At 38.0% G+C, this 8,617-nt stretch overlaps 1 protein-coding gene and 1 long non-coding RNA gene across 9 annotated transcripts in view; both read right to left on the bottom strand.

Annotated features, from left to right (window-relative positions):
• Positions 1-8,617, bottom strand: part of robo2 (roundabout, axon guidance receptor, homolog 2 (Drosophila)) — a 518,827-nt gene that overhangs the window by 469,265 nt on the left and 40,945 nt on the right. The window lies entirely within an intron of this gene.
• LOC103474122 (uncharacterized) lies at positions 7-576 on the bottom strand. Its single transcript, XR_535111.2, has 3 exons — positions 437-576; positions 232-349; positions 7-95 (listed from the first exon to the last, which is right to left on the bottom strand). It is a non-coding gene; the product is annotated as an uncharacterized LOC103474122 (long non-coding RNA).

The raw sequence follows: 8,617 nt of genomic DNA, 5'->3' as shown, positions 1-8,617 counted from the left end.
GTGTCTTTGGTGCTGCTTTTGTTTTCACCAACATGCAGGAGGAAGGACTGTCCTGGTTGCACCGCAATGAGGAAGGCTTCAACACTGGCTTGCATCTTTGGCATAATGACAAGAAGACGAATAATAAAAATTATTAAATATATTTAGCAACACAGCTACATTCAGATAGCAAACAAAGCCAATGAGAAAGTGCTTCTACAAATAAGTAGGCTCATTAGAATAACCACATACCTGCACATATCTGAAAACATGGTCCACAGTTTGACATGAGCTGTTTTGGTTCTTCTTGTGGCCTTTGGATGTAGGACGAAGCACATGAACCAACAGAAGAATACCTGGTTTTCCCAGCCTGGAGGAACAACAGGATAAATAGCAGACACATTAGGATAATAAATAAACATTTTGAAGAGAAGTGAGCAAAACTAATCAGACCCACCAAAATACTTTGTCCACCCGGTTTACCCTGTAGAGCATTTTTCACCACCTACAACATAAAGCATAAAAATGTCAGAAATAATTACCATGAACACAACTCAGACACTAGGCATAATAAAAATTAGTCAGCTTATAGAAACATTCTGGAGATGATTTCTTCTGCCAACCTGTCAGAAGAAATGTGTTGAAGTCATCATAACAGGCTTCAGTCACCAACATGACATACTAATGAAGAAAAAAAAAAGAGTCAGTCAATATATTATTTATTATCATTATTATTTATAAAGACAAAAACATTTTGGCTTAGCTTTGATCGCATAGATCAAACCACCGGTCCAGCACAGCCACTCTCCCCATTATGCCGTCTATAGCCGAAAACTTCAAGAAAACGACTCCGCAGCTAAATAATGTTAACTCAAACGGCCTTTCTGACAGTTTTAATGTTCGTTTAACCACTCGACACCCCGTGCTACAGCTGCTTGGCTAGCTTTAGCTGCTAACAAAAATAATAAACCAAGGGTGCTCACGTCCAGTCCTCGAGAGCTACCGTCCTGCAACTTTTCGATGTATCTTTACTCCAACAGACCAGGATCAGCTCTGAATATACCTGCTAACCAGCCATTCATTTGATTCAGATGTGTTAATTGGCGCAGGGAAGCATCTGAAAGTTGCAGGATAGCAGCTCTCAAGGACTGGACTTGAGCACCTCTGTACTGAACAGTCGTACCGATATCCAAAAAAATAAACTTGCGTTAAGCATAAGTTGATACTCGCGCAAACAGAAAGTTAATGCATTCATAAAACATAATCAAAATCAAAAACATGATGATCTTAACATGAAACTTACTTTTTTTGAATAGATCTTTATTGAGATATAGAATACATAACCGTGTAAACGCAGCATACATTGTGGTATAATGTTTGCCAGGGAGTTACAAACATTGAGACAATACATTACCATTACATTACATAAATACATTAAAGAGAGAACAAAAAGAGCATGTTTTAATAGATTTGGGGAACTTACCTTGTTATGATAACCTCCAGACAAGACGCCATACTGCTGTCTGCCGGGCAAACACGTGACGTCACAGATACATAGCGATTGTGGGAGCAACTCTTTATCAAACACCATCTCTTTAGGGAAACTGACAAATCTATCTTTAAATTTGACTAAACAAGTGTTTAATTAACATTGTATTTTAACATACAACAACAATCAAGACTGCCAGTCGTCAGTCTTGATTGTGACAAGAGAAGAAGAAATCAAATTGACAATGTCCTACCGTATTTTAGAATAACAGTATGTTACTGCTGAAATTCCGCCATAAATTTACAGCCATTTCTAAGAATGAGTGTCAACATGAATGTTAAAATCCCACTCTGAAATGACCTTATCCCCAATCAGATAAAGGGCCTGGTGGACGACACAAAACAACAAATTCAATATTCRTAAACACATTGTTGTATTAGTTGGGCTGGGATTAGTAAATAAATCTGACTGAAAAATGGTTGTTATTCTTCCTCATGTTTTTAATTTGCATGATTTGCTCCTTCTACATCAGCTTTTAGCTCAGTTGATTTTTGGACACTCTGGGTGCATGGCCATACAGAAGCTGCATAAATCTGTGTTAAACTACCTCTTCCTGGTCTCAACATTAGGTTACTTAAAGCCCATTTACTCTGTTATGTCTGGCTTGTTATGTCTGTATAATCCTAAATATAGTCCGATGAAATCAATTACCTGATGAAATCAATTACCTCCATAACTAGTTAGTAACTAAAGTCCATTTAAGGATGAATTAATGTTATGTTAATGTTGTTGACTCTTTCTTCACAGTAAAACTAAAGAAAAAGTAGCATAAAAATGAAGCAGCACACCAGACAGGTCAGGGATAAGGTCGTTCAGAGGAGAGTACAGTTATAAAACAGCATCAAAAGTTTATAACCTATGCAAATCATGGTCTCCATTTTGTTTTAATGGTGAACAGCATGAATCATTTTCCTTTCAGTACAAGCTGTATTAGTTAGACTTGTTTATAGGCCTGTCGTAATAAGCAATAAATAAAATAATCATAAAAAATAAAACAAGCTCAGTTTTCTTTTGCATGGTTTATCTTCTCTATCAAAAACTGGATGACAAAAGTTTTCTATTTGGTGAGTTGGTCTAAGCTGTTTTATTTACAGAGACTTCAAAATTCATTTTATTTATCATTTGTTTTTGTTTATTTAGACAAAAATTGGATCTAGAAGATACTTAAAATATTGGATTTTAAAAATGTCTTCCAGTTCCAGTACTAAATGTTCATTAGAATTGTAGTGCAATGTGTTCTTGTATTATTATGTCATTCTCATAATACTTGAAAATGGTCTCAAAAYGACAATTTTATAGTTTCTGTGTTTCTGATTTAAATTGTCCAAAATTGGTGTGACAGACCTTGTTGGTTTGGCACACAAAATTCCACTTTAACTTGAATAGGTTTGAAATTAAAGTGATTACAAGATGTGAAGAGCGCATGCATGAGCTTTTAGTTCAGTAAATGACAAATGCATGCAAGATCCAATTATTTTGACAAAAGATGATGATCGAAATAGATATTAATGATCAGACGCAAAGAAAAATACAATCAACAAACATGCCTCCATATTAAAATGGCCTTAGCATGTTTACCAATATTAAAATGGAGGTTAGAACTGCAATCAAAATGCACATAATGTGGTTCCTGGAGGTCACAACATGGGTGAGTCAATAAAAAAGGGTTGAATAAACAAGGCTCTTAATGCATGGCCATTACTGTTTGCTTTAATAATCAGTGGGTTAATGCATGCCTCACCCTCTTTGTTAAAGTAATTATTTTGTGTGTGTGTGTGTGTGTGTGCGTTTGAGTATGCGTGCGTGGGGGTGTGTAGGTGTGTGGGCGTGTGTGGGCGTGCGCACGCGTGTGTAGGTGTGTGTGTATCTAGCCAACAAAATATTGGTCAAATAGTTTTCAGCTTGTTAAAAACCTGCTTTCTTAGCAGCAAAGTGTGCTAGAAGGAGTATCAAAACAAAGATTAATTCAGTGAATACTGACATCCATGTATGTGGAGTGGCATCAGAAAAAACACATCCATACAAGAGTCCTTATTTGGTAAACAACCCAAATATTTGGATTTGAACTCTGTTGCCTGAGTAGCAGAGATGAAGTATTAAGTAAAGAGTTTTGCAAATTTCCGCTTCAAGTGTAAAATTATTCAAATAATCAATGTTTCTAACAGAGTTACTCTCTACAGCAGGGTTTTCTTTTCATTGATGTATAAACATTGTTTCAAACTCAAATAAATCTTGATATTGTTGATTTTAAGATTTGAACAAGACAAATTCCCCAGCTGACAGTAGAGAGATTTGATGAAATAATCGATAGAACCTGCAAAACAATATCCAGCCATGTTCATAAAAGCATCTTATATCAATAAATTACTTAAAAAAGTAAAACTCCTACTAATATTTATTCCCTGCTGGGTGAGATATTTCTGGTTACAGCTGTCAATTTGTCTTGATTATAATTTTCACCTGATAAAACACAAACCCAGTTTCATAGAAATGTCAAATGTTTGATAAAACACCAATAAGAAAGAATCTTTAACACTGAAAATGCCAGCCTAATTAAAATTATGTCCATATAGTGAATAGCATGCACACATAATACTTGGTTGGGGCTTTGTTTTCATGAGTCATTGCATTGGTTCAGTGCAGCATGGAGGCAATTAGCCTGTCGCTCTAATCGTAGCCTTCTGCTTGTCTGACTGGAGAAGAAAGAATGTGGCGCTCTGGAATTGGCTGCACTGACTTCAGATTTAATACTTAAAAACTTTAGAAACTTTACAGTGGACTTCCAGGGATTCTATGCCGCTCCACTCTGCCACCTGATTTGCTGAACTTGATATTGAACTGAATTCCTAAATGTGCTTCTATATGAAAAGTAGGGCTGTCAATTGATTTAAAAAATGTAATCATATTAATTACACCCTGTCACTGTAATTAGTCACAATCACTATGCCTAACTTTGCAAGCTAGAAATTTAAATACGTACACAGTTGTGGTTCTTGCAGGAACGGTGCCATTGGTAAGCCCCCCTTTCTGCCACTCTACAGCCAATTAAAATACAAGCACATTTTTTGGTTTGTTTTTTATGGAAGCTGTAGCAGCAAGTAATGTAGTCTCCTGGTATTCAACAGCTACCAAGGGAAATTTACTCCATTACACATGGACTACTACTACCAGCTTAGTAGTAAGCTGGTTCATGGGATAACTGACAGATAAAGTTTATTTTCTAGTGGTTGGACTCCCCTCTCCTTCCTGATGCCACCCTGGACAACTGCCCATAAAATGTTCTATATTTGTTGCCGTCTGCTGTTGTGGAAAACTTTCACCTTTCGCTGTCATTCTTCGCTCCATCTGTACTGAGCACTGTACACCGGGTACTGTCAACTAGGTAACCCTCCACTGGAGAGAAACTTGGGTCAAAATAGGTCTGCTTAATCTGCATTATGTGATATTAACACATTAAAATCTTCAGGTTAATTGCATGCGTTAACATGTTGTTGACACCCTTACTTAAAAGATTACTTTTGATCTCCAGTCTTCCTTTTCCTCTTTAGTCTAGTAAAGACAATAGTAAGGTTTATCACAATGAATTCAACAGCTACAGTCCATGAAAAAAATATATTTTTATGTGATGGCTTTTTATCAATGTACTTTTTGAACTTGAATTATATAAACAATTTATGTTGTCTCCAAACATTATTAAAATAAGACTTCAAGCAGATTGAGTAATATATGCCTGGGTTTATCCGGGCAAATTTCACAGTTTCTGTTTGACGTATAGAGTTACAATTCGAGTCAATAGCCAAAATTGTCACACTTGCATCAAAATGATGATTGCTTCTTTTAAAATAGAAATCAAAGAGAACATCTTGCCACAGACAAGCCTCAACCAGCCAATGTTGCTTAATATCAGTAAAGCTTACAACTTCTAAAGCAAAGCCATTAAAAACTATTGGAATCAAGATAAGGCTTATAGGAAATGCTGAAGTCAAGAGCAGAAGTTGCCCAAAGGCAACATTTCTTTTTTTTTTCAAGGAGTAATTAACTCTTACATTATTATAACCAAGGGTGTATCCCAAGTAATTACCACTCCTCAGTTTTGCACTCAGCAAAGCTGCATGAAAGTCTGATGCGCTCATGTTTTAATATTCGGCTGCTTTTTAAAAGAGATCCAAATGGCGAAATGAGCCTAATCCTTCCATGCTAAACTGACACCCTCGTATGCCATCTGTTTAAATACAGTAAATCTGGTTTAACATAAATGGCTCATAATAAAAAAAGATAGTAATCCTTTAAATTAGGGCAATGAGAGAGACCAATATCTTCAAATGAGAACTCCACAGTCTGACACAGTGCCCCAAATTTCTGGCGGCCTCGCATAGTCTAATGAGACGTATAAAAAAATCTTCCATTTCTCTGATTTGTTTTGGTGGGTAACAACACAAACACAAAAGCAGGTGATCTAGAAAGGTGGCAACAAACGACATGATCGTGAGTTAAGTACAAGCGATGGAGGTTAACAGAGCAGAGCAGCAGTGTTGTTGGGGGTGGAAGGGGTGTACAATTTATTATCCTCCAGCAATTAGCCAACAACTGCTACAGGCTCTTTGATTGTGGGATGTTTAAAGATTAAAGAGATAAGAGAGGGGAGCCACAAACGCAGCAGCAGCCCTTCCTCGTGGCAGACACTGGCTGCAGGCGCAGGAGATAGCGAAAGCTCAGATAGTCTCCAAGTCTGACGGGAAGGGTCAGATAGCAGAGCTGAACTGATCCACTGGCGATAACTCCTGTCAATCAGGCCTTAGGCTTGATTAATACATGCAGCTCTTGGGAAAATTAGGCCAAACGGGAGGCTTGAAGTGAAGGGGCTGCAAAGAACAGAGATATGAGGGATGAGTCGACGAGACGCGGTGAAGGCTGTTTGTTATTGACGAAGAACTGAGGAGAGGAGTTAGATCAGGCACTCTGAGGAAGCTGAGAGCAAATCACAGGCGAGGCTTTTGACTGGTTTGCTGCCGCCATGTCAACCTGGGTCAAGGCCAAACAGAATCTGTCACTGTCTTATGGTTTCCATCAAATGTCTGATGAGAGACATGGTTCTGTTCATGACCTCTGGCCTTCACTGTCATGTCTGAAGTTCATTTTTCTATTTATCGGCCATAGGGACAGTGGTTATTTTAGCTCCACGAGTGAACRGACAGCAGTTGGTTTTKAATGCAAGCAGTGTCTTGTCAAATGTCAGCGTTTGTGTCAAAATGTAGGAAAGAAATATCACTTGTACGTACAAATTTAAGGATTAAGGAGGTGGCATCAGGGGTGAAAGTAAGGGTGTACGGCAGGGTACTGCATACTCCTAAAAGATTTAGCAGGGGTACGCAGTACCTGTAAGAGAGAGGAGCGGCTGTCTGCTGTATAAAATCAACGGGTTCACTCTGCAGCAGTGAGTGCACCCACTAATCAGCCGTGACTGATCAGTTTTTCAAGAACAATCTAAAACACGACTTAATCAGTTAATAAAAAACTTTTTTCCCATTTCATATTATTTCTGAACTGTTTGTGCTTTGCTAGAGCAGCGGTGCAACACGTTGACCGCGGAAGGTTTTGAGTCGATCTCAGCGGTAGGTGACAAACTGAACGCCGCCAGGACGCTGAGACCAGCACGTCCTCCTCTGACTCGCTTAAAACGTTCGTAGCTTTATTAAAGAACAACAACAAAAAAATCAACAAAACGTGTTCAAATTAATGACCCAACAACAATAATAATCTCAGTGATTATTGTTTCAACAAGGTGTTGCACAATTCTGTGCGTTTCAGTTCCATTACCAAAATAACTAGCAGAGCAGGAGTTTAAAATTAACTAATCAACCACCGCTGTGTTCAGGGGTGGTTGATAAGCCTGCAAACCTAATATCGTAACGGACTGAATGTTATGTTTTTAACGTAATCTCTGGTCGGCTTGGAGAGCGCAGGAGGTTGCCATGGCAACGTGTGTGCTTAAATGACAAAGAGAGAGAGAGAGAGAGAGAGAGAGAGAGGGAGAGAGAGAGAGAGAGAGAGTAAAAATGTGCGAGTGGTTTTGAGTTGATCACCTGTTCAGGTTGTTTTACCTTTGTTTACCTTTCTCATGGCGCTTTACAGCCGCTGTAGTTTCTGAACATTCAATAAACGACAAAATTGGACTAATTACCTCGTTCTTTGAGAGTAGGCCTATACGTCATTCACAACAAACATCAAACACATATGTTTCATTAAGTATTTAACAAACAAATGGCTTCTACCGCGATAATTATRTGAAATTAAATTAATTGTCTAATATTAAACAAAAATTGTTTGGTGCTGTCGGGTTCAGAGTCTGAGAGGCTTTTCCTTTATCAAATACTTTTTTTTGCCTCTTATTTAGTGGAAATATTGATGTTGATGAGACTTTCTCTAAAATGATAACCTTTTTCTACCTTTATAACTCCACTGTTGAAAATGAGAAGCTAACATTCACAAATGACATTGAAATAAAATCCAGTCCAACATGTGGTTTGTTTTCTGTGGAACCTGTTGGAGGAAAATATCCCAACTTCAGAAGATGTGCTTTTAACTTAACAGAGCTCTGTGGTTCCACCCATCAGTATGAGAGTCAGGATGAGGAGGTGCCATATCAGGAAGACAAAGTGGAAGCTGCAGGATCTTCAGAACAAACAGGTCATGATGTTAGGCCTACTGATTATCCCTCTGTCTAGACACAGGATCAAAATAACCAGTTTAAAAGCTAAAATAAATGGTTATATGCCAGACATGGAAAAATGGGATGCCATGATGTTCAGAATTTAGGTCTCATGGCATCTCAAGGTGTCAACATTGCAGCCAGTGGGCTGAGGGAAATACAGCTTTATTTTGTAGCAATTCAAGAGCTACCCAGCTGTTACCGCTTCGCAAAAAAATTAATTAGCACAGAAACTCCAATCAACTGAAAGCCACACATCGGTTCCTACATAAGCTAGATAAACAGACGGCTACAATCCACAAGCAGTCCCATATCACATATTTTTGCTGTTCTCTGCTTAGATGGAAGCAAGGTGAGTGTGTATACACACACATAATAAT

Source organism: Poecilia reticulata, linkage group LG13, assembly GCF_000633615.1.
Source record: "Poecilia reticulata strain Guanapo linkage group LG13, Guppy_female_1.0+MT, whole genome shotgun sequence".
In the NCBI taxonomy this organism is placed as follows: domain Eukaryota; kingdom Metazoa; phylum Chordata; class Actinopteri; order Cyprinodontiformes; family Poeciliidae; genus Poecilia; species Poecilia reticulata.
Note: the sequence above shows the minus strand (reverse complement) of the source record. Positions and strands in the feature narration are given on the sequence as shown.